Below are 26,222 nucleotides of genomic sequence, written 5' to 3'. Positions count from 1 at the left end.
ATTGCCATGGAGAACACATCAATCCAGGCCTCACAAGAGAACACATCAATCCTGCTACAATTGCCATGGAGAACACATCAATCCAGGCCTCACAGGAGAACACATCAATCCTACTACAATTGCCATGGAGAACACATCAATCCACGCTGCCATGGAGAACACATCAATCCAGGCCTCACAGGAGAACTAATCATCCTGCTACACAGGAGAGCGAATCATCCTGTTCCACAAGAGAGCGAATCATCTTGTCCCACAAGAGAGCGAATCATCTTGTTCCAGTGTGCACCACCAGGGGAGGGTGAGTCACCCTGTGGTCATATGTTGCTCCAGTAGGAACCGCAAGCCCTCAAAGCTCCCAGAGCTCAATGTATGCAACATGCAAGACCCTTGTACAGGGGTTTCTTGCCGACTCCAAGTCATTTGGGAAAATCACAGATTAGATCTTTCCTCGGGGCTTTGACAAGGTGTATCAACCTGTACATCATCTTAATGTGATGGAGCTTCCTTGCTCATCGACTTACCATATCTCAGATGATGTCTATCTGCTGGAGCAATTGACGAATATGGGATTCCTTAATAATCGAATCCCACCTCTGGTTGTTACAGAGAATCACAGTGGTATCTAATGTAAATCCAAACAGCTCACTGAAGAGCTTTCACAACCATATTGCCTCACACGAGGTTATGCTAGCAACAATATATCCTGCTCCGGCGGTGCTCAAAGCCACCGACTTCTGCTTCCTGCTTATCCAGGATATCGAAGCAGATCCCAAGGTGAAACAGTACCCGGAAGTGCTCTTACAATCCACCACACTGCCTGCCCAATCAACATCAGTATATCCAAGTAGTCTCACATCTCCGGCAGTGTATCTTAATCCACGAGAGATTGTGTCCTGAAGACATCTTAGAAGATTCCTGGCATCAATCCAGTGAGGCTCAACCAAATATGAGCTCACAATGCTAACTGCAAAACATATGTTCGGACGGAGGTTCACCAAGAACATCAATGCGAATGAGTTTTTGAAACTCAGAGGCATTTCCCAAGTCTGGTCCGACATCACTACCATATAACTTCTAAAAGTTGAGATCCTCGAGGTAGTCACAGGCTTGCAGTCCATCATACCGAATTTTTCCAATATATTTACCACATATTTTCCTTGAGATAGGAAAATTTCCCTTGGCTTTTGCCACACTTCAAGTCCTTGGTCCTTCATTTCAAATTCAGAAGCCATCTCCCTCTTACATTTGTGAATGAGAGGGTTTGCATCTGTTAGAAAGAGGTCATCCACATACAACACCAGTATGAGAGGCTTGTCATCTTCAACCTTAAAGTAAAGGTTAGGATCAGCTTCACTCCTAGTGAATCCCAGCTTCATCAAGTAGCAATCGATCCTCTCATACCATGCCTGGGGTGCTTGCTTCAGCCCATAGAGAGCTTTCTTCAACCTGCATACATGAGATTTTCGATCATAAATCTCAAATCCTTTGGGTTGCTCCACATAGACCTCTTCTTTGATCGAGCCGTGCAAGAACGCAGTCTTGACATCCATCTGATGTAGGTTCCATCCTTGTGAAGCCACAAGGGCTATGATCAAGCGGATGGTCGTATATCTGGCAACAGGTGCAAATATCATAGTCTATACCTCCCTTCTGAGATAAACCACGAGCAACAAAATGAACCTTATACTTTTCCATACTTCCATTTGTTGCATGCTTTATCTTGTAAAGCCATTTTGAAGTAACAATTGTCTTTTCCAGGGTCTGGGAACTACTTCCCAGACATCATTCTCCATAATAGACTCATATTCTATGGTCATAACATCCTTCCATAGTTAATGCTTGATGACATCTGAGAATGATGAAGGTTCATTTTGTATGATTGTGCTCATGATGGTCAGGTATCCCTGATACCTGTTAAGTTTCTTACTTTGATGGAAGGTTCCTCAGGGTGCAGCATGTCCTTCAGCATCATCAAGTATCCCCCTAAGCCATGAAGGCCTCTTCCTAGAAGAGGAAGGCTCATGTAGATGAGGATCAATCGGATCCATGGGTTCTTCTACATCAGGCAATGATTCATCATCCTTTTCTTTCGGTTCCCTGGTGTCGGCTTCTTGAGAGCTACTCAAAGTCAACAGATTGTCCACCTTGCTGAGAGCCATATCTTTGTCAAAGGTGACATCATGACTAATCACGACTTCCCTTTTGACCGGTGGTGAACATTTCTTCAGGAGTTTAGGAACTCAATGCTTGATGAGGGCATCGATTTTGTACATATACGGCGGTGATTGTAGTTTCAGCCCATAGAAACTTTGGAAGTCTTTGATCATGTAGCATGGCCCGGACAACTTCCATCATCGTGTGGTTCTTCCTTCCCACCACACCATTCTGCTCAGGAGTATGTGGTGTAGTAGTCTCCCTCTTAATGCCAACCTCAGGTATGCCTGAGTAAACCAATTGTAATATATCAGAGGTCTTGCTTTGGCTTGAGGGGAATGGTCCCCTTTTGAGCTTTCCTTTGGCACATCCTGGACATACACCTTCTTTCTCTACTTGGAATTCGGGCATCCCTGTTACCATCTGTCTTACATCGGGTAGAGCTTTGTAATGAAGGTGGGCAAACCTCCAATGCCAAAGTTCGGACTAAAGAGTTGTGTCACAAGACATGACACCTAGAGGACTTCCATCGACCTGATATAGTGAATCAACACTAAACCCAAGAGTAAAGGCATCTTTAACGTTATTTTTCCATATACATACCTTGCCATTGCTGAAGGTTACCTTGTAGCCTCTGCCTTCCATTGCCAAGATGGACACTAGGTTCCTTTTGAGGTCAGGTGCATTTAATACATCCTAGAATTTCTAGCCTTCTTGAATGCTTGCCCTCTTCCTTGATTCCCAGCTCTCCTCTTACCTTTGCTGTTGAATTTGCCATTCCTTTTGTTGACCTCTACCGGTCAACTACCCATGCAGTACACCCCCTTTTTCTTTGCAAGAAAGGGGCAGCACCTGATCAGCGTGTCCATGCCATCCAGCAGTCATCAGCAGCTTGATCAATCTAATTGTAAACCCAGTCTGCATGTATTAATTGTAAATAATCTTAGCAGATATGAGTCGTGTATGTGAATTGCCTAGGTGGACCTAACTTTCTAGTGGTAATCTACGTCCCGGAAGGTTTTTCGTCTCACCGATCCATGGATCGGCAGAGTTTTCCTTCAAACCTGACCTCAAAGCCGGGATGGATTTTGTCATTGGAATTTTAGGAGAATCCTAGTGTTGATCTGCTAGATTATAGTTGTGTCGCAGAACTGGGTGATTTGTGAGGGTCTATGTTAAAGGGGTTTTCTCCCTTAAGATGTAAATTGTAAAAGTCATGATTTAATGTGTCCTGAGGGTCGAAAAATGTTTTAAATCCCCTCATGAGTCCTAAGTCCTAGGTCCTAGGTGATGTTTCCGAAGGCTTAGTTCGATGATCCATTTTAAAATGAATTAAGAAATTAAAAAATGAATAAAAATAATAAAATAATAAAATAAATAAAAATTAAAAAATGAAATAAATAAAAAATAATAAAAAAATTAAAAAAATAAAGCAAAAACCCTAACTAATAAAATAATAATATTTTAAGTGAATAAATCGATGGATGAGATCAAGAGATGTCTTGATCCTCATCAACGGTCGAGATCATTTCTACATGGATCACTCGAACTAGCCGTTGGGATCATTTCCTTTAAATAGGGTGCTAGGGGTCATTTTCAGATCATCGGATCTGTGAGTCTAAGACTGAAGAAGCTCTCTTGTAAATCTGTTTCTGGTTAATAAAAGAAGACTTTGGGGTCCATATCTTGCTGGTGTTACTCTCTTGAAATGCTGTGAGATTGTTTAATTTTCTGCATATTTTCTTTTCAGCCATTAATAATAGCTTTTTTGTAGAGTATTGTGGGCACAGGTATCTTGTCCACTTGCTAGGGTTTGAGTGCTGTTAGGGTTTCTGAAGTAATGGCAGGTATCTCCATTACTGTTTGAGATCTAGCAGCATTTTTGCCCTCTTTATTGACGGTTGTTTTGAGCTGTGCAGAAAACATTTTCTGAAGAAATTTTGTGGGCGTTCGGGGAAGTTCTCGGCTGAACCAGCCAACTCCCGCAAGCATTTTTTGCTGAGCCCAGTTGGATTTGATCCTGGGTCTATCATTCGATTTATTTTTCTAATTTGCATGAGATTTTTTGAAGTTCTTCACAGTGAAAATCTGAAATCTTTATTTCTTTAAAATATTCCTGTGCTCATTGCTAAATCTGGCTGTTAAGGGGCCAAATCTGTATGTTAATTAGCTGTTCTAGGGTTTCAAATTTCAAATCTTTCTTTACACAAATTTTTCATTAGGGTTTGGTTTTTGGTTTTATGTACATATTATCCTTTTGGGTGATTTCATCATTTCAGGTTGCAGGCATCAGAGAAAAAAAAATATCTCAGTGCATTGTATCCATCTCTGGCAACAAAACTCAACGCCTGCAGTCTCAGTATCTTCACGCGTTAGGCCAAAATCGATTGATCCTTTGGGACTGAGCGAAGATCAAATTGCCCAGCACCTTCAGTTTCCATACAATAGAAGCCCGCTTCAACTCCTTCAGATCACCGTGTACTCTGCAGCGACAGCAATAATATAGTTAATCTACGGTTTTAAAAGCATTCAACACAGTTATAAACCCGGTATAAGCTTTCCATCTTAAACGTTGCCGCAGAAAGATCCACAGTCAGTTTCATCGTGTCTACGCTATCAGGGATTGAAACTTTGCAATGTTACGATTCACCTAAACCGCCAACAGGTGATTCGCATCAAGCGAAAGGTGAGGAGCCCGTTCCAAATCGTGTTCAAAACGCTCAGCATAAAATCCATCGATTTACAAACGGGATACGACTTTGGGACTTTGGCATTTGTAAATTCATCAGTGGTTGCAGTGCGTCTAAATCTCCAATAGCCAGGTACGCTTTCACTTTCCCTAACGCTTGAAAACCAACTCACGTCTTTAGCTTGAATGTCAGCGTTAATCATTTCTCAGCCCGTCGTTTTTCCTTCTGACTTGAGTTCTGCATTCAAAATTGATAGAAATGTGTATGGCAGGGTATATTAAACGTAGGGCAAAACTAAACGCTGCGTATTTGTTTTAACGGCTCGGTCTTGTCGACTTCTGGTAGCCATTTTTGCGCAGTTACGTTTTAGGCTAGGGTCACGACTATAGTTTTTCCTTTATCTTTGATTGTAAAATCAGAGAAGGGTTGAGCGTAGTTTTAGTTAGAATTTAATTTTGTTTTGTTTTAATTAGATTTGTTTCATAACCCTTTGATTTTGGTTTTATGATATATATATATAAATCCAAAAAAAAAATAACAAAAAAAAAGAAGAAAAAGGGGTTTCATTTTAATTTAGAATTTTTCATATGTAATTTAAATTTCATTTTTCTTTTTAGGGTTTTAATTTGTTTTAGTTTAATTTTCAATTAATCTTTAATATAAAAAAAAAAAAAAAAAAAAAAAAAAAAAAAAAAAAAAAAAAAAAATTGAAAAAATATAAAAAATTTTGTGGAAAATTATTTTTGCCAGTTTCAGTTGTTTATCATGTTATATCTTTTATGCTGAATTTTCAAGTCGAGATATGAATACGATATCTAGTTAATGATTTATGATTCTTGTGGTGGTTTTAAAGTATTCATCTTTTCGAAATTTTCAGTTTGGATATCGTTTTGGTCATTTTAAGAGCATTGTGATTTAGCTGATGACAAATGATCGCTGTTCATGGTCTATATTTTTATATCATTTAACAAGTAATCATCTTTTAAGGCACTGGTCTATCAAATTAATAAAATCATTTTAGTGCATCTCGTCTCCCAGCCCAACTGTTTGGCAGTTGGCCTTCATCATTTCACAGGGTCTACCCCCCTTAGCCGTGGGAGACAGGCTTAAACGGAGGGATCGGGGATCAGAGTGACAGCCCCCAGTCTGAGGGTTGTCGTGTCAAACCGCGCGACAACATTTTTTGGCGCTGTTTCCAGGGATAGAGTTTTTCTGTCCTTGGTGTTTCAACGACTTTTTATCATTCATCGTGCATCTTTCTATCATTCGTTTGAGCCGGCAACGCCAACATTTTTTGGCGCCGTTGCCGGGGATAGAGTTTTTCTGTTCCTGGAGGTTTCATCGACATTCACCTTCTCATCTTTCTCATCTCTCATTTTGAGCTGGCAAATTCAACCTTTTGGGTTATCATTTGGATCTTTTATTGCTTTATTTTTCGCCATATCAGTAGCATCTCTTCGGTTTGTTTCTTGTTTGGGTGGCGACTCCACTTTCTCATTTTTCCCAGACAAGAAGCTTTCCTCATATCTGCTTGTGGTTACTTTTTGGATCCTAGAATCAGATTCATTGTTCAAGTGGCGACTCCACTTCTTTCATCTCTTAATTTTCTTGAGCGGAAATCTCTTTCTATCATCCATTTGATCCCTTATTGTTCATCATGGATTATTCATTTAAACCATGTCATTTTACTGATAATCTCCATGATCTTCCGAAAGAGGCCATTTCTAAATTATTTAAGTTCTCGGGTGGTGATTCGGTCGCTGTTGGAAAGCATTTAAACATGTTTACTTGTGTAATGATCTTATATTGTAGATTTCCTCAATATAATCATGAAGATTTCAAGATGCGTCTATTTGTCCATTCTTTAGAGGGTGATGCCTTGAATTGGTTTAATAATTTTCCTAATGATTTTTTCACTTCTTTACAAGACATTCTCAATGCTTTTAAAGATAGATATGATAGTCCAAACAGCTTGCCTTCTACCTCTAAAAATGTGCAAAAGAAAGAAAGTAATCTTATAAAAAATCCAGCTGTTGAAGAAAGTTTTCAAGATCAGAATGTGTCATCCAACGGAAATATCGCAGACCAAGTTCATGATAGTGAAAAATCAGGGACAAATAATAGTGAAAGGGAAGAACAAAAGCAAATTATACAAGATCTAATGATGCTGGTAAGAAATATGGAAAGCAATCAAACTAGTCTTATCAATGATGTTAAAACTTTATGCACCCACCTGGAAAAACGTAATAGGGAGTTGGAGGTCACGCAAAATCAGCATGCTAAGGAAATTGAGGCCATGAAAATTAAATATGAAACAGAAATTAGAAGCATGCAAAGCAAGATGTCAGTCTTAGAGGAAAATATGGTGACCATGAAAGCTGATCATGATAGGGAACTTGACTCTATGACGTTCAATCATAACAATCAGTTGGTTGACATGCAAGCGAATCATAAAGAAGAAATAAATTTCATGCAACATTGCTTGATGGACATAAAGGAAAAGAATGATAAAGTAATAAAACACACGCAAGAACACCATGCCATACAAATCAGTACTATAAGGGATGAATGCTCTAGTCAGGTGGATGCCATTAGAATACAAGTTCAAAAGATTCAACAATGGTCAGATGATAAGAGAAACCAGGAGCCTTCTCATTTGCCGCAACAAGTTCCATCTTATTATGAGGAGGTCATTAGGTGGTTAATTGAAGGTGATCCAGATAAGCTTAAAAACGATAAAAATCAGATGCAAGACACAAAAAGACTTAGCATGCATATCTTACACATTTCATCTGATAGTTTCGAAACAGAAAGTTCCAGGTCATCAGTAATTCGACTTGCCAGAAAGAAAAAGCGCAAGAGAAAGAAAATAAGAAGAAGATTTGACTCATCAGACGGCCGCGAGCAGCTTGATTTTCGGATAGGAAAAAGTCCTACCATATGCAAAATTGGACATGGCACATCCGACAAGCAGCCAACAGATTTGCCTGAAAGCAGGCAAATGCTCAGTATGCACTTTATTGAACACATCTGATGCCATGGGGCATCTTTTGTATCGTATTTCTAACCCTACTCTTTGTTTTTTCGCATTTTCATTTCTGCTTTAGATAGTTAATAAATGAAGAGCTTTTTTCTTTCCTGTGCTTAATGTATATGCTGATTTTTGGATGGACGCTACTTATTTTTGTGTTGTATGGATGCAGATTCTGGATTCTCACATTCCTGCAAGCAGCAACGTGTCCCCAAGTAGAGCCAGATGTTGACCTCTACCGGTCAACTACCCATGCAGTACACCCCCTTTTTCTTTGCAAGAAAGGGGCAGCACCTGATCATCGTGTCCGTGCCATCCAGCAGCTTGATCAATCTAATTGTAAACCTAGTCTGCATGTATTAATTGTAAATAATCTTAGCAGATATGAGTCGTGTATGGGAATTGCCTAGGTGGACCTAACTTTCTAGTGGTAATCTACGTCCCGGAAGGTTTTTCGTCTCACCGATCCATGGATCGACAGAGTTTTCCTTCAAACCTGACCCCAAAGCCGGGATGGATTTTGTCATTGGAATTTAGGAGAATCCTAGTGTGTTGATCTGCTAGATTATAGTTGTATCGCAGAACTGGGTGATTTGTGAGGGTCTATGTTAAAGGGGTTTTCTCCCTTAAGATGTAAATTGTAAAAGTCATGATGTAATGTGTCTTGAGGGTCGAAAAATGTTTTAAATCCCCTCACGAGTCCTAAGTCCTAGGTCCTAGGTGATGTTTCCGAAGGCTTAGTTCGATGATCCATTTTAAAATGAATTAAGAAATTAAAAAATGAATAAAAATAATAAAATAAAATAAATAAAAATTAAAAAATGAAATAAATAAAAAATAATAAAAAAATTAAAAAAATAAAGCAAAAACCCTAACTAATAAAATAATAATATTTTAAGTGAATAAATCGACGGATGAGATCAAGAGATGTCTTGATCCTCATCAACGATCGAGATCATTTCTACATGGATCACTCGAACTAGCCGTTGGGATCATTTCCTTTAAATAGGGTGCTAGGGGTCATTTTCAGATCATCGGATCTGTGAGTCTAAGACTGAAGAAGCTCTCTTGTAAATCAGTTTCTGGTTAATAAAAGAAGACTTTGGGGTCCATATCTTGCTGGTGTTACTCTTTTGAAATGCTGTGAGATTGTTTAATTTTCTGCATATTTTCTTTTCAGCCATTAATAATAGCTTTTTTGTAGAGTATTGTGGGCACAGGTATCTTGTCCACTTGCTAGGGTTTGAGTGCTGTTAGGGTTTCTGAAGTAATGGCCGGTATCTCCATTACTGTTTGAGATCTAGCAGCATTTTTGCCCTCTTTATTGACGGTTGTTTTGAGCTGTGCAGAAAACATTTTCTGAAGAAATTTTGTGGGCGTTCAGGGAAGTTCTCGGCTGAACCAGCCAACTCCCGCAAGCATTTTTTGCTGAGCCCAGTTGGATTTGATCCTGGGTCTATCATTCGGTTTATTTTTCTAATTTGCATGAGATTTTCTGAAGTTCTTCACAGTGAAAATCTGAAATCTTTATTTCTTTAAAATATTCCTATGCTCATTGCTAAATCTGGCTGTTAAGGGGCCAAATCTGTATGTTAATCAGCTGTTCTAGGGTTTCAAATTTCAAATCTTTCTTTACACAAATTTTTCATTAGGGTTTGGTTTTTGGTTTTATGTACATATTATCCTTTTGGGTGATTTCATCATTTCAGGTTGCAGGCATCAGAGAAAAAAAATATCTCAGTGCATTGTATCCATCTCTGGCAACAAAACTCAACGCCTGCAGTCTCAGTATCCTCGCGCGTTAGGCCAAAATCGATTGATCCTTTGGGACTGAGCGAAGATCAAATTGCCCAGCACCTTCAGTTTCCATACAATAGAAGCCCGCTTCAACTCCTTCAGATCACCGTGTACTCTGCAGCGGCAGCAATAATATAGTTAATCTACGGTTTTAAAAGCATTCAACACAGTTATAAACCCGGTATAAGCTTTCCATCTTAAACGTTGCCGCAGAAAGAGCCACAGTCAGTTTCATCGTGTCTACGCTATCAGGCATTGAAACTTTGCAATGTTACGATTCACCTAAACCGCCAACAGGTGATTCGCATCAAGCGGAAGGTGAGGAGCCCGTTCCAAATCGTGTTCAAAACGCTCAGCATAAAATCCATCGATTTACAAACGGGATACGACTTTGGGACTTTGGCATTCGTAAATTCATCAGTGGTTGCAGTGCGTCTAAATCTCCAATAGCCAGGTACGCTTTCACTTTCCCTAACGCTTGAAAACCAACTCACGTCTTTAGCTTGAATGTCAGCGTTAATCATTTCTCAGCTCGTCGTTTTTCCTTCTGACTTGAGTTCTGCATTCAAAATTGATAGAAATGTGTATGGCAGGGTATATTAAACGTAGGGCAAAACTAAACGTTGCGTATTTGTTTTAACGGCTCGGTCTTGTCGACTTCTGGTAGCCATTTTTGTGCAGTTACGTTTTAGGCTAGGGTCACGACTATAGTTTTTCCTTTATCTTTGATTGTAAAATCAGAGAAGGGTTGAGCGTAGTTTTAGTTAGAATTTAATTTTGTTTTGTTTTAATTAGATTTGTTTCATAACCCTTTGATTTTGGTTTTATGATATATATATAAATCCAAAAAAAAAATAACAAAAAAAAAAAAAAGGGGTTTCATTTTAATTTAGAATTTTTCATATGTAATTTAAATTTCATTTTTCTTTTAGGGTTTTAATTTGTTTTAGTTTAATTTTCAATTAATCTTTAATATAAAAATAAAAAAATAAAAAAAAATTGAAAAAGTATAAAAAAATTTGTGGAAAATTATTTTTGCCAGTTTCAATTGTTTATCATGTTATATCTTTCATGCTGAATTTTCAAGTCGAGATACGAATACGATATCTAGTTAATGATTTATGATTCTTGTGGTGGTTTTAAAGTATTCATCTTTTCGAAATTTTCAGTTTGGATATCGTTTTGGTCATTTTAAGAGCATTGTGATTTAGCTGATGACAAATGATTACTGTTCATGGTCTATATTTTTATATCATTTAACAAGTAATCATCTTTTAAGGCACTGGTCTATCAAATTAATAAAATCATTTTAGTGCATCTCGTCTCCCAGCCCAACTGTTTGGCAGTTGGCCTTCATCATTTCACAGGGTCTACCCCCCTTAGCCGTGGGAGACAGGCTTAAACGGAGGGATCGGGGATCAGAGTGACAGCCCCCGGTCTGAGGGTTGTCGTGTCAATCCGCGTGACAACACCTTTGATTGCCATCAGAGGGATTTCGAGTTGCACCACTGCATACTGTACCATGCTTCTCTAATCATGATTATCATCATGCTGCCTATGTCCATGATTTTATCCATCATAATGCTGCTCAAACTAGTGTGCATCATCATCATGCTATCCTATATGTCCATGATCTCATGTTGCCCTTTATGTCCATGATCTCATTCATCATGATGCTCATGATCTCATACATAGTGACTTGCTTTATCGCAAATATAATCCTCCGAGAGTTGTGAGTGCCATTTCTCAGTCTATCGTAGATTTCCTCGGAGGTGTCTAGATCAGAGATGTAGGCCACCAAGTGCTTGTCGATAGAGTCCCAGATGATCTTTTTCGCTTTCATTTCTCCGATCTTCCATTTGTTCCAGGCAGCAGCAGATGCATTTGATGAAGGCTCAACAATATTGCCTCTTACATGGTCCAGCACTCCTTGATCTTCAAGGGTTAGATCGATAGACATCTTCCATCCGTGATAGTCAGCTTTCTCACGGAGCTTGTCTTCGGCAGGAAAGAGTGTTGAGGACCCCATAGTTCTTTTAGGATAGCCTTGCCAATCTTCTCTTCAATGATTGCTCTTGCTCTTGCTCGGGCTTTGTCTTCACCTCAGCGCTAATACCATGTTAAGTTATGGTATGTTCTATGCTTATAACAGTTTACTTCTTTTTCTTATTATATTCCACCGATTAGCAATCACATGTACATAAAGTAAAGTGCAGATAGAACATTAAACGATCGACAGAAAACAAGCCAAGACAAGAGACACAAGATGTGGCGGCTAGCCAGGGACAAACCCCACAATGTGTGGGGAAACCCTTTGATCAAATCTTCTTTTATCTTCAATAATTCAGCAGAGAGAAATAGTACAATAAATCTGATTCATATCAGCAGTAGCAAACCCTAGATCAGTAGCATCCGCATTAGCAGCTTCATTATCAAACTAGGGCAGACGATATCTCACAAACCGACAGTCGGATTGACTTCATTCCACCACCAAAAGTTTCGGCTTCCAGAGGAGGTTCAAATGAACCTACAACGCAGTTCAGATGAGGAGATTTTCTAGGCCACGCAAGTCAATCTTTACTTCTGCAGTTGCAGCTTCAGTTTCAGCAGTTTCTGGCTTCAAACTAGGGCAGTCGATATCTTGCAAACCGTTCGTCGGATTGACTTCATTCCACCACCAAAAGTTGCGGCTTTCAAAGGAGGTTCAGATGAACCTACAGCGCAGTTCCAAAGAGGAGATCTTCTAGGCCACGCAAGTCAATCTTTACTTCTACAGTTGCAGCTTCAGTTTCAGCAGTTTCCGGCTTCAAACTAGGGTAGTCGATATCTTGCAAACCGTTTGTCGGATTGACTTCATTCCACCACCAAAAGTTGCGGCTTTCAAAGGAGGTTTAGATGAACCTACAACGCAGTTCCAAAGAGGAGATCTTCTAGGCAATGTTGCACAAAGCGCGATCGGGATTTAATCGGCGCCGGGAAAAAAGCGGAAAAAATCGACAAAAGCGGGAAAAAAGCGGGAAAAAAGCGTTTGGCACAAAAATATTCATTTTTTTTCAATTTTTTTAATATCTAAACCATCTACAACATAAAATAAATACATTGACACATAAATATGATAAAAAAACTAATATATAAGATGTTTAATATCATTTCTAGCGCTAAAATCACACATAACATTGAATCATGTCCTGAATAGTAAGTCCTGAGTCCCAACTCAGCCTCAAAATATCAACAAAAAATATGATAATGTATCTCATCATGTCATAATGTCATATACAATAAAATGAAAGTCTAATCCTATTGATTTCCTCTGCCCCTCTTGCGAGAAAATGGCACAGCTTTCTCTTTCCCTCTAGATGTAGAAGCTGGTGCCTGTGCTGGTGGAAATGGCAGTGGAGTCTGACGTGCTCTAGAAGCTGAAGAACTAGTAGTAGCAGCTACAGGAGGCTGAGGTGGACGGAGACCACGTCCTCTACTGGTGGTAGTGGTAGCCCGGGTAGCCCGGGTAGGCGGTGTCACCTCCTCCTCCTGCTCCTCCTCCTCCACCTGCTCCTGCTCCTGCTCCTCCTCCTCCTCCCCCTCCTCCCCCCCCTCATCCTGCAGTAACCAATCATCAGTGGGATCCATGAGAGGCCTCTCGGTCTCAACCCTCCATTCAGCAGTGGTGTCAATCCCATCCAATGAGATGGCTTCCGTATCAGGTGTCTTCTCTAGTTGTCTCACCCACAATCGAAGATTGTAGTAGACATAGACCATGTCATTAAGTCTATGGGACTCCAACCTGTACAAAGTTCATGAAATAATAAATTAATAATTAATAATTAATATTATAAAAAAAATATTGTTTAAAACTTTAATGAATTCAAAAATTTATTTGGAAATTTGCAATATTTTAAATGTTTAAGTGTTAACCTATTGCGCTTCTTGTTGTGTATTTTTTCAAATACACTCCAATTGCGCTCACATCCCGAGGAGCTGCATGTTTGGCTGAGGATGCGTACGGCAAGCTTTTGCAAAAGGGGTACTCTGACACCATACATCTTCCACCATGCGTCTACAACAAAATTACAAATAAAATTTTAAATAAACATAAGAAAAAAATGGAATTTGAAGAGACAATGAAATTTGAAACAAAGTTACAAAGTACAAACTAAAAAATACCTGGCATTTTAATCGTCCTATCAGTGATAGCCATCTCAAAGCCAAATGTGCCACCTGACATCTTATATGTCTCAATTTGTCTAGAGATCTCTATACGTTCTTCTGGAGATCTCACCAGCTTCTGGACACAGGTTAATAATCCTTCCACGACCTCACCATCAAAATGAAACCCACATGCATAAGAAAATGCAGGGTTCAGGAAAAGCCCAGCAGCGTGAATGGGACGATGGAGTGTGTTGTTCCATCGCTCATCAATGACTTCCCATAGAAGGAGTTGTCTCTGAAACCCATCATCTCCCTTATCATCATAGTAGGACCGAATGGCTTCTTTGGCCCTGTCCATGGCTTCATACAAATAGCCCATTGCGGGCTTCTCACCATCAACCAACCGAAGAACCTTTACCAAAGGTTCAGTAACAGCGCACACCTCCTGCACTCCTGCCCAGAAGTCTTCCTGGTATGAAACTAGTCTGCACACGGCCTCTCCTTCTGGTTTGCGGCTCATTGGCGAAGCACGCCACTCCTCTGAAAGAAACATTCTCTTCAAATCCCACATAAAATTCAAGAGGGATTGAAGAGATATGAAACTCGTCGCAAACCGTGTAATGGCGGGGCGCACCAACTCTTTGTTGTTGGTGCATTTTCTCATCAAGCTAAGCACAGATGTGTGATTGTAAATAAATTTTGTGATGCTTTTTGATGAGTCAACAGTCTCTTTGACAAAGGGAATTTTCCCTATGTCCTCTAACATCAAATCAATACAATGGGCAGCACAAGGTGTCCAAAATAAAGTAGGATGCCTGTCCATAAGCATTCTACCAGCAGCAACATAATTTGCAGCATTGTCCGTTATGACTTGGACAACATTTTCTGCACCCACCTCCAAAATAAACACATCCAGCAAATCACATAAAGTTCTTGCATCTTTGATTTGATGAGTTGCATCAACAGATTTGATAAACATAGTCCCCTTGGGACAACTAACCAAGAAGTTTATAAGGGTTCTCCCCTTTTGGTCAGTCCAACCATCTGACATAACAGTGCATCCTGTTTGTGCCCATGATGCCCTAAAATCCTCCAATCTTTGGGTGCAGTCACGCTTTTCATCTTGAAGAAGCCGGCCTCTGAAATCATGAAGAGAAGGGATTTTGTACCCCGGGCCAACACTGGCAATAGCATCAACAGTAGGTTGGAAAAATGGATTATTCCTTATAATGCTGAAAGGAATATCACTCCAGAGGAGAAATTTTGTCATCAACTTGTCAGCTTGTTCTTTTTCAATTCTTTTTAGCATTGAACCGATAGTTGGTTGTGAACCAGGTGTGGTTCGAGGAACAAAATATGATGATGCAGCTACCGGATTGATTGACGCTGCAGTAGAACCAGTGCCACTTGGCCCACTTCCTTCAGCTGACCTTTTTAGTTGCCTTTTGAGTTCTTCTTTGGTCTCTCTAGTGTGCTCTAATTCTCCCAATGCTCTCATGGCTCTTTGGATAATTTCAGCATTTGTATTTAGACAGGGCCCCACATCACGTCCAGGGATTTGTGCAAGGTGGAACTTCAACCTGTACACCCCCCCGAATATCTCCTTTCCACACAACTTGCAATACAAGTTTTGTCTATCATTCGGAGTTTTAGGTTCACCATATTCCCAGAAAGGATCCAATTTCCTTGGCATGTTTGTTTTTGAATTTTGAATTTGCAAACCTATGGAAAAATAAGGATTAGGAAATAGGAATTTAGGATTACATAATACAAAATTACAAATTACAATTTAGCATTTACAAAATTACAAGTTAATTATTTCCAAAATCCCAATTTCCAAACCCAAGTTACCCAACCAAATGCCAATGGCAAATGCCAAAAAACAATGAAAATTCAAAAAAAATAAACAATGTTTAAAAAAAATGAGAAAATAAAAATAAAAAATTGGTTCTCATAGTCATAACAAATTACCCATCCCAAATCAATGAAAAATTACAAAAAATTCTTTAAAAACAATGAAAAACAAAGTTTTTATAGAAGCAAAACAAAAAAAAATTAATCTACATACCTTTTTTATGGACAAATTGGTGATCTTGTCTTGGATTTCTCCTAAAACCACTTGGATTCGCTCCCAAATTCGACGGAAACCCTTCAGCTCCTCTCCCTCACCTCTTCTCCTCCTCCTCCGCGCGCAGACAGCAAAATGACATAAAAAAAATCGTTTTTTGCCTATTAAAAGCCCGCTGCCCCGACCATCTGCGATTTTTACCTTAAAAATCGCGATTTTTTCGAAAAAATCGCGATTTTTTCAAAAAAACGCGATTTTTTCCGAAAAAATCGGTATAAAAAAAAGCCGCGATTTTTTGGTATAAAAATCGCGATTTAAGCGGGAAAGGGAAAAAATCGCGATTTTCCGATAAAATCGCGATTTTAAAAACACTGCTTCTAGGTCACGCAAGTCAATCTTTACTTCTGCAGTTGCAGCTTCAAATTCAACAGCTTCCGGCTTCACATGTGTGAGAGAGAGAGACCCATTTTAGCACAGTAGAGAAGAGACTCATATCTGCGCAGTAGAGAGAGAGAGATGTGATGAGATGAGTGAGTCCAAATGAAGAAAAGTCCTCTTATATTTATACACAACGTTGGTGGGTGAATAGATGCGACTGTTGGGCTTATGAGCCTACATGAGTTGTAGGTCGGCTTGATAATAATTCCATAATCAAAATAAATTCATATCTCCATGAATACTTATCGGAATTGGATGATCTTTATATCAATCCTACACCTCTCAACGAGAGGAATCTAATAAAAATATTATTAGCCATGAATAAGATGACCCACATGAAGTTTTGCCCTGGTTGCCAATTTTAACAGAGGAGGTAGCTTGAGGCCACCTTACGGTAACAGGTTTACCCCGAATGTGGGGACAAGAGCTCCCATGGCAGTAAACACTATAGCCGTGGAATCATCAAACACCAGACCATGGGCATCGCGAGGGACTGCCGGTAGAGGAAGAAGTGCGAGAGGAATCAACATGAGAGGACAAAGCTCGTTCTCTAGAAATTCACACCTTGATTCAAGAGGATCAACGCAGCTCAATTGTTGGGGATGTGGGGGACCGCATTTTCAGCGCGACTGCCCAGAAGCTTCATCGAATATATTGCATAGGACTGGAAAGGAGCCGATATCAACCAATCGAGGTAATCATAGAATTCATGCAGTAGTCAACCATGACCAAGCAGCCCATCAATCCACTGTAGTGGAATCTTCAGGTATTATCAACGGTATAAAACTCAAAATTTTATTTGATACAGGTGCCACAGATAGTTTCATTTCGTCATATGCATTAAACAAATGTGGGTTGGCAGCTCGTAGACAAAATGATTTCCACCAAGTGGAAATGGCCTCAGGAGAACTCCAAACCGTGGGCTTAAGTGTGGATCAATGCAAAATTGACCTAGGGGTCTGTTCGACTAAACTGAAAGTTTATGTCACAGCCTTAGGAACGTATGATCTTATCATAGGTATGGATTGGCTAGAAGCTCACCAAGCTTGGGTGGACTGTTATGGGAAAAGGATTCTGGGCATAAATGATGAGGGAGAAGTAATCCAAATTCAAGGAATCAAGAGGGAAGTTTCTTTACGCTACATTTCAGCAATGCAGGTGAAGCGTTGTTTAAGAAAAGGTTGTCAGGCTTATGCAATTCAAGAAGTAAGCCAAGAAAAAGGGCCCTCCTTAGAACAATATCCGATGTTAGCCGAATTCCCAGATGTGTTTCCAAAGGAACTACCGGGATTACCCCCGGTAAGAGAACTGGATCTCACTATTGAATTAAAACCAGGTACCCAACCGATCTCTAAAACGCCTTATAGAATGACAGCTCCAGGACTTCAGGAATTGCAAATCCAATTGAAGGAACTACTCGATATAGGGCATATTCGGCCCAGTACATCACCTTGGGGCGCTCCTGTAATTTTTGTGAAGAAGAAAGATGGATCCTTAAGATTATGCATAGATTATCGAGACTTGAATCGAGCTACAGTAAAGAATCAATACCCTACGCCTCGAATCGATGATCTTTTCGATCAAATGAAAGGAGTTGCTGTCTTTTTAAAAATTGATCTTCGATCAGGATATCATCAGCTAAGGATTTCTGAAATTGATATTTCTAAGACTGCATTCCGAACACATTTTGGACATTATGAATTTACTGTGGTACCATTTGGATTAACAAATGCGCCAGCCGTGTTCATGAATCTTATGAATAGTGTTTTCCGTGAATATCTTGATCAATTTGTGCAAGTCTTTTTAGATGATATTCTCATCTATTCCAAGAATGAGAAAGAGCATGAAGATCATTTGCGGATAGTATTGTCCTGCCTTAGAGAACGTCAGTTATATGGAAAACTATCCAAGTGTTCCTTCTTTCAGGAAAAGATTCATTATTTGGGTCACATCATATCAGGTGAAGGGATTTCAGTAGATCCTGAGAAGGTAAAAGCGATCATGGAATGGCCAATACCGAAAAATGCACATGAGATATGAAGCTTTATGGGTTTAGCCGGTTATTACCGGAGATTGTGGAGGGATTCTCCAAAATCGCAAAGCCAATCACAACCCTTCAGCGTAAAGGTGTTAAGTATGAATGGACCGAGGAATGTAATAAAGCATTTTCTGAACTCAAAAGACTACTCACTAGTGCACCAATCCTAAGAGTCCCTGATATGGGCAAAGACTTTACGGTATGTACTGATGCATCCAAGCAAGGGTTGGGTGCAATGTTGATGCAGGATAGGGGAGTGATAGCATATGCTTCCAGAAAGTTAAAACCTCATGAAGAACTCTACGCTATTCACGATTTAGAATTAGCCGCTGTAGTGCTAGCTTTAAAGATTTGGAGACACTATCTAATGGGACGAAGTTTTACACTTAAAAGTGACCATCAAAGTCTACAATATTTGTTCACCCAAAGAGACTTAAATGCCAGGCAAAGGTGATGGAGTGAATTCCTAAGTGAATATGACTTCAGAATATCATACATTAAGGGAAAAGAAAATGTAGTAGCCGATGCCTTAAGCAAGAGACCTCGGATATTTTCTCTCATACCCATTAAAGTGGACTTAAGACAATGAGTACTAGATCATCTTATAAAAGACAGCTGGTATTTAAAAGTGAGAGCAAGTCTTGAGGGTAAAAGGGCAAAAGAATCTAAATTTGAGGGATATGAATTAGCAAACGATGGAATCTTACGATTCCATGGAAGGATGTATATTCCTGATGATAAAAATCTTCGAGATACCATCCTTGGGGAAGCCCACAGAGCAGTATATTGTGCTCACCCTGGAGTAGGGAAAATGTATGCGGACACCAAGAAACTCTTCTTTTGGTCAGGTATGAAACGGGATATCACTCAATTTGTTGCAAAATGTTTGGAATGTCAGCAAGTAAAGGCAGATCATTGTCACCCAGCGGGCCTCTTACAACCCCACGACATTCCTATGTCTAAATGGGAGACCATTTCTATGGATTTTATCACTGGACTCCCTCTTACTTCTCAAAGACACAATGCCATTTTGGTAGTGGTGGATAAATTAACAAAAAGTGCCCATTTCATTCCCGTAAGAGATACTTTCGATGTTGCTGACATAGCTCGAGTATTCATAAATGAAATTATCAGATTTCATGGAGTACCTAAAAAGATTATATCCGATAGAGATTCGCGATTCACTTCTAGATTTTGGACTTGCATGCAAATAGCCTTAGGTACTCAGCTAAATTTAAGCACTGCTTACCATCCTGAGACTGATGGGCAGACTGAAAGAGTAAATCAAGTACTTGAAGACATGTTGCGAATGTATGTGATGGATCAACAATCGCACTGGGAAAAGTATTTACCCTTAGTCGAATTCACATACAACAACAGTTACCACGGTTCGATTGGGATGCCTCCATTTGAAGCTTTATATGGCAGACCTTGTAGAACACCGTTAAGTTGGGACAGGTTAGAAGATCGAGTGATAATAGGACCAGAATTAATCCATGAAATGGAAGCGCAGGTAAGACAAATTAGACAACGATTAAAGGAAGCCCAGGATAGACAGAAGAGTTATGCTGATGCTCATAGAACTGATAGGAGGTATGAAGTAGGGGATCAGGTTTTCATCCGCATCAAGCCAAATAAAAGTACTATTCGATTTGGAAAAGGGACAAAGTTATCACCCCGATTTATTGGGCCATTTAAAGTCGTGGAAAGAGTGGGACATGTTGCCTATCGTCTTGCCCTGCCACCTCACCTGCATAGAATTCATAATGTATTTCATGTTTCTATATTAAAACATTATATAGCTGATCTATCTCATAACCTCCAGTGGAAAGAATTGCAGGTATCGGACGAGGGAGTCATAATGGTCGAACCGTTACGTATACTGGAACATAGAGTTCGACAGCTGAGGAACCGCCTGGTGGACCAAGTTAAGGTCCAATGGGACAAGTATAGTCCTGGATCAGCAACTTGGGAAAATACAGAGGACATATGTCAGAGATACCCTAATTTATGTCCATTTTGAAGAACTTTACACTATGTTTTGTATATATTTACTTCACTACAATCAGAGACTCAGAAACATTTTGAATGATTATGGATAAACATGAAATTTTGTGGCATAATATATGTTTAATTCCTGCTGGTACATGGATACCAAAACAATATATGTGGTTCATTTTACTAAATTATAGTTGTCGAAGTAAAGTTAAGACAGTTGAATAATTTTTCTTCTGATAGAAATTAAGATATTATAGATCTGATTTATTTATACATGTCAATATGATCAATGGGATAGAAATCAGGAAGTGAATACATTCTAGATGAAAGTCAAAGGACATGCATGGAATATGGCAAAATATGTTGTACTGTAGTATCATAGATGAATTGATAATGGAATAATATGTGAGTTATTTTGAATATGCTAATGCAAATTTTACGGATGCATGGATAAGTGTATGATTGCAGGTAATAGACAGTTACCGGGATGACCACGTGATGACAGAACCTCAGAACAATTAAAGCTCCAAGTGATTCTATGATAGGGTATTAACCCTAAATTCTACTGGGAGGGGTGGAGGTGTTGCCCACCGTTTATCTTTCGAACCCTGGAGTCATGGGAGGACTGTGCGGATCACGCTCACCTAGACGTGTGATGATGACTGCAGGATGCCTACTGGGGATCAGGTCGGTATAGCCGACGCTGTCACCTTAGAGTTTATGAATGGTCAGGTCAGTAAAACTGACGCCATGGCATACTCCGGTAGAGGACGGATAGGATGGGAGCAGAAGAGATTAGGAAGGATACGATGATTTTAGAATAGCTTGGGAACCTGGATAGAAAAAGTCATGTCCATTAAAACCTTAAACCTAAAACTCTAACTTCGGGACGAAGTTTTCAGAAGGGGGAGTGTATGTAACGACCCATCTAAACTAATCCACTATATAAAGTTTTAAACTTTATAATAAAACAGATATGATGAACTTTAAAATAAATATGATGAAGCTTTATAAATATAAATTTTAATCTTTATATTAAAACAGATATGATGAACTTTAAAATAAATATGATTAAGTTTTATAAATATAAATTTTAAACTTTATAAAATATATAAATTAAACTTTATAAAACTAAACTATATAATAAAAATAAAATCAAAAGAAGCACCCTTATGTAAAAGGGGACGCATAAACCAGCAGGATATTTATAACAAAGCGCATATGACAGCAGGGAAAATATCTGAGAGCCGCAACAACATGGAAGGCGTGTCGGGAGGAGGGAAGGCGGTGGTTGCAAGTAGGAGGGCGGCCACCGCCAGGCCCGCAGATAAAAACCGGAGGTCTGAACCGGGAGAGGGGGCTGTAACAATGGAGTTAGAAACCAGGAGGAGGAAATTCAGCAGTGAGAGAGGTCTGCCATTGGAAGAGCTTTAATCCATCTGAGGTTTTGGGCACGAGGGATAGTGAGCTTCTGTGAGAAGCTTACTAGATTGAGCAGCCAGTCTCTGCTCAGTCAGGCTGGGTGGAATTGGTCTCCCTAGGTAATTGGAGCAAAACAGCGCCAGCGTCATCAGCTTCACGGGATCAGATAGCAGTTCAGGTAAGTACAAATCAAATTTTTTTACAGTTCCTATTTTCAAGTTTTTGATTACTACATAAACTGGGGTTTTACATGCTGAAATGACAAAATAACTGAGATAAAACTGAACTTAACTTCCACTGCTAAGCTCTCCTGTAAATTCTGGATGAATTCACCAAGGGGAAATAGGTACTCGCCCAATCTCGTTGAATCACCTGAGGGTTTCCGTCCTGGGGCTACTATTGAAGTGGAGAACCGGGTTTTCAACCTCTCATACAAGAAGAAATACCAAATCCAAGATGTCCTCTAATGGCCTCCTCCTCCTCTTTTATAAATCTGATGGACCCCTCTAGAACCTCCTATTTTATTATTATTTTAATCATGGAGAACTTTTCCCTCTTTTATTTCAATTAAAATATTCTTTTTAATGTGGGAAAAAGGGTAAATTCGCCACCAAGCCTCCTTAGGTGGCTCAAAATCACTTTTAACTATCCCGTCCTGTAGATCTTCTCGTTCTGGTTCCAATGAGCTATTACACTAAGGTGTTCTGCCAATTATTCCTCCTGAAATGCCATCTTAAGCACAATTAATTGAGTCGGGCCCATTAATAACTTTGTTTTTTGCAAGTTGTCGGAATTCCATGGAACGAAATGCAAATTGCGCGGATGATGGAATATACCAAGTGAATGCCATCAGACCTCATAAAAAAACCTCAAAACCCCTCCAAAATCCCATGAGCCCGCTGAGAATGCCAACCTGCACCTATGGCCTGTCTGCCCCCAACTCTGAAAGTCCATCCTATCCATACCATAAGGAATACCAGAAAAAGGAACATTACACCCTTTCATTCCCTACTCCATTCATCTCTTTATCACATGCCACAACCCTTTAAAGGATGTACCTTGGACATACTATCCCCTTTAAAAGTAGAAACCACCTAATGGGATACTTGGTTAACCCCATTTGGAGCTTAGAGACATTAGCACATTCCAAAGCCCACTATGGAAGGGCATGCCATTATGAAGTTCCCACCTAATGTCCATGGTTTGTAAGCTCTTTTACTTGATTTCCTTTGATGACTTGTTGTACTGGAAGCGTTGTTTTAAAAAATGGCCGAGTTGACTCCGAATCGGTCGAGTCAGACCGAGCCAATGCCTGGCCGGGTCGGCTCGGTGGCCGAAACAGAGTGACTGGCCGGGTTGTTACTGAGCCAGTCATTGACTCGATCGACTCGATAACAACTCAGCCGACTTGGTAATGTCTCAGCCAGGTCGGTAATAACTCGGCCAACTCTGCTCTTTGACAAAAATCCTGAAGCACATTTGTCAAAAGTTGTTCCGCCTCCTACATATCAATGGTTGGGTTGTTATTTATTGCATATTTATAGCCCTAAAGTAATCTATCACTGTGAAAAAGTTTTGAAAATTACAAGGCCGAAGTATGGTTATCCTAGTGGCATGAATTAGAAAAATGAAACAATGCATTGAGCCATACAATGTTTTTAAAAAGGCAAACATTCTGGCGATGGACTAATAAATACATATTTACCTCTAATTGTTCTGGAGATTGACTAGAATTAAATCAAGGGTTTTGAGACTTCATTAGGGGCAGAGAATTGGTATTATTGTTGTTGTAGTCTAGTGATTGTCCTTAGGTTGAGGCAGAAAAGAATCCTGGCATTGGTGGCTAAGGATGAACTTTGTATTGGACAGTGCACTAGGTGCCATTTTGATATAATGCATATATTCATGAGCCCACTTTGATCATATGTTGTTTTCTCTCTATCTTCTAAAGCTTTGTGTTTGGAAAAATGAATGAAAATCTTTAAAAATATGTTTTTTATAAAAAAATAAATATTTAATGTATTTTTTACAACGACCAAGTCATTGAAATCAAATCGGCCGAGTCGATACTGAGTCGGAGTTGGAGTAGACCCTCAGCTGTTTCCGAGTCGGTGTCGGAGTTTTAAAACATTGACTGGAAGGCTAGGGGACGCATTGGATCTTATGAAAGATTACAGGTGGTCTTCGTTTTGGGTTTGGTCTCCCTATACAAGGTCTGAACCCTCCAGAGGGCTACATTGGCACATGTAAGGTGTGCGTTGAGAGCCATGGCCCTCCAAAGCAGTAGACAACACTCCATGGATCCCAAGAGAAATTCAGAGATTGCTCGAGATTCACATATTGGACGAGGAAGATGAACCTGGTTCACCATGCCCAGCCAGCCCCACAGTTGTACCTTGCACTTGGCAGATGACCCAAGACTTGTATGTTGATGTGGCATCACTTACACCATCATCTGAGCCCTTGTAGATGGTCTACAAGCATCTTTGACCTACTTGGAGACCCATGAGGTCAATTGTGTGCCCTCGCACCCATTGGGAGCACCACATGTTTATTATTTGGAGAACAAGGGGCCAACCCCTTGTCCACTACTTTTGGGTGTCCTATTCATCAATATGGCACTTATGGACTTCATCAGGCCCCTTAGAAGGCCCAACGACATCTACTATTGATCATTCGACCTCTTGAGAGTCTTATTCGTTTGTTTATGAGCTAGTTTGGTGGGCTTGTCACCAAAAGTTAGTTATTTTGCACATTCTATTTTAGGGGCTAATGTAGGCCTAATTAGCTAAATCAAACTCATTTGAAGTGTATAAATACAAGTGATATGAATTCATTTTGAATCATCACTTGATTTTGACTTGTATCTCTCTGGAGATTTTCGCTATTCCTTATTGGTGGACGAAATTTTGGAGCATGGAATGAATTTTGATGTTTGAATCATCTCTTCTTGTCTTGGAGCTTCTTGATTGGCAATTTTTTGATGGCTGGATATATTCTCTTACATGTAAGTACAAAATTTAATGCTATTCTTTCTTTTACTTTGTCACATGCATTGATAATGGGATTTTCGCTATACTAGGGCTAATTGTTGCATGCATTATTGCGAAATAGTGGGATTATTGTTTCTAGATAGCATCTCTCTATGTATGGGCCATGTATGTTGAATGAATTTTCCTAGGGATAATTCTATGATTGAATTCATATTGATAAGCCATCTCATCTTGCAAAACAAAGTATAAAGCTTTAAGGTCACTCTCTTTTGCCCTAATGCTAAGCGAAGTAGTCCTGGAAGCATCCTTGACCTAGGAACGAAGTCCATTCTCATTATTCTTCTTTACTCCAACCTCCCAAAGGATTAGGCATTGGTCTACCATAAGGTGATCACTTTAAGAACCATTTTTCTTCACCTTTACTTCTTTATTCTAGGTCTAGCCACATTAGGCCTCCTAGGACATCACTTTCCCGACAAACCACCCATAGAAAAATGTCGATCTCTTGGCCTCCTCTACATCGGTGTGTCTCCTAGGTCCCCTCCAAATTTGAGGAGATTCCGACAGTGGGATTGTGAGATATCCCAAGCCCTATCCTTTAGACCAATTTTTGCTCTAGGTTTCCCAAGGCTAGTACCTCATAGGGATCATTTAGCACATCGAAGTGAATATCCTTTCTTTCATCCCCTTCTTTCCCTTGTTTAGGTCAAGCTCATCATTGGTTGCTAAATTCCCTCTTGAAACTTGGGTCGACTTGGTCTTGTGTGGTCCCATATCTTATCAAAGTCAACTCTTCAAAAACCACTTGGAAAACCAAGTTCCATAAATATTTTAGGGTTTAGGAAGCTCCTTTATAAGTTACATTCCCTAAGTCAAGACCTCAAATCCCTATTCCCCTATCCTAGAGAGCCTTACACCTTGCTTAAGAAGCAAGCAAGTCTCACTCTTGAGTCTCTCCTAGGAAAGGGTCATCGAAATCACTTCACATCCATCTTAGTTGATCTATCCTTCATAAGTGATTCTCTATATATCGGGTCTCCTCCCATCGGTGAAAGTCCATAAAGAGTAGGAAGCTTTAGCTGTGGTGATAGTGGGCTTTAGCTTCATTGTTGCCCTTGACCTAGTAAGTGCTCCTCTGGGACCCCTACTAGTTTGAGCAGTGACAGGTTATTCGGTGAGATTGGACAAATACCTGTCTCATCCCTTGTTGAATTCATTCAGAATTCAAAGGAGTGCTTATTGGTTGTAGTTCCATTTTGGGAGGCCAGATCCAATGTTGCAACAGATATATCTTGAGGCTAGATTCGGTTTGGAGGATCCCATCTCAGCTATCCTTCAGTTATTTGTAAAATCAGTTTTTATTATCAATAACGCTGTGATTTCCTGCATGTGTTTCTTGTCTATTTTGAGTTGTAGTATTTTCTGGGTTTATTATGTCGTAAAATTT

At 39.7% G+C, this 26,222-nt stretch overlaps 1 protein-coding gene across 1 annotated transcript in view; it reads right to left on the bottom strand.

Annotated features, from left to right (window-relative positions):
• The window catches only part of LOC149180319 (uncharacterized), a 137,778-nt gene that overhangs the window by 95,610 nt on the left and 15,946 nt on the right, over positions 1-26,222 (bottom strand). The window lies entirely within an intron of this gene.

Source organism: Pinus tabuliformis, chromosome 3_2 (genome assembly GCF_031772625.1).
Source record: "Pinus tabuliformis cultivar Carrire ecotype Pingquan chromosome 3_2, CPIR1, whole genome shotgun sequence".
Lineage (NCBI taxonomy): Eukaryota > Viridiplantae > Streptophyta > Pinopsida > Pinales > Pinaceae > Pinus > Pinus tabuliformis.
The sequence above is the reverse complement of the archived record's forward strand: the minus strand, read 5'-3'. Positions and strand labels throughout refer to the sequence as shown.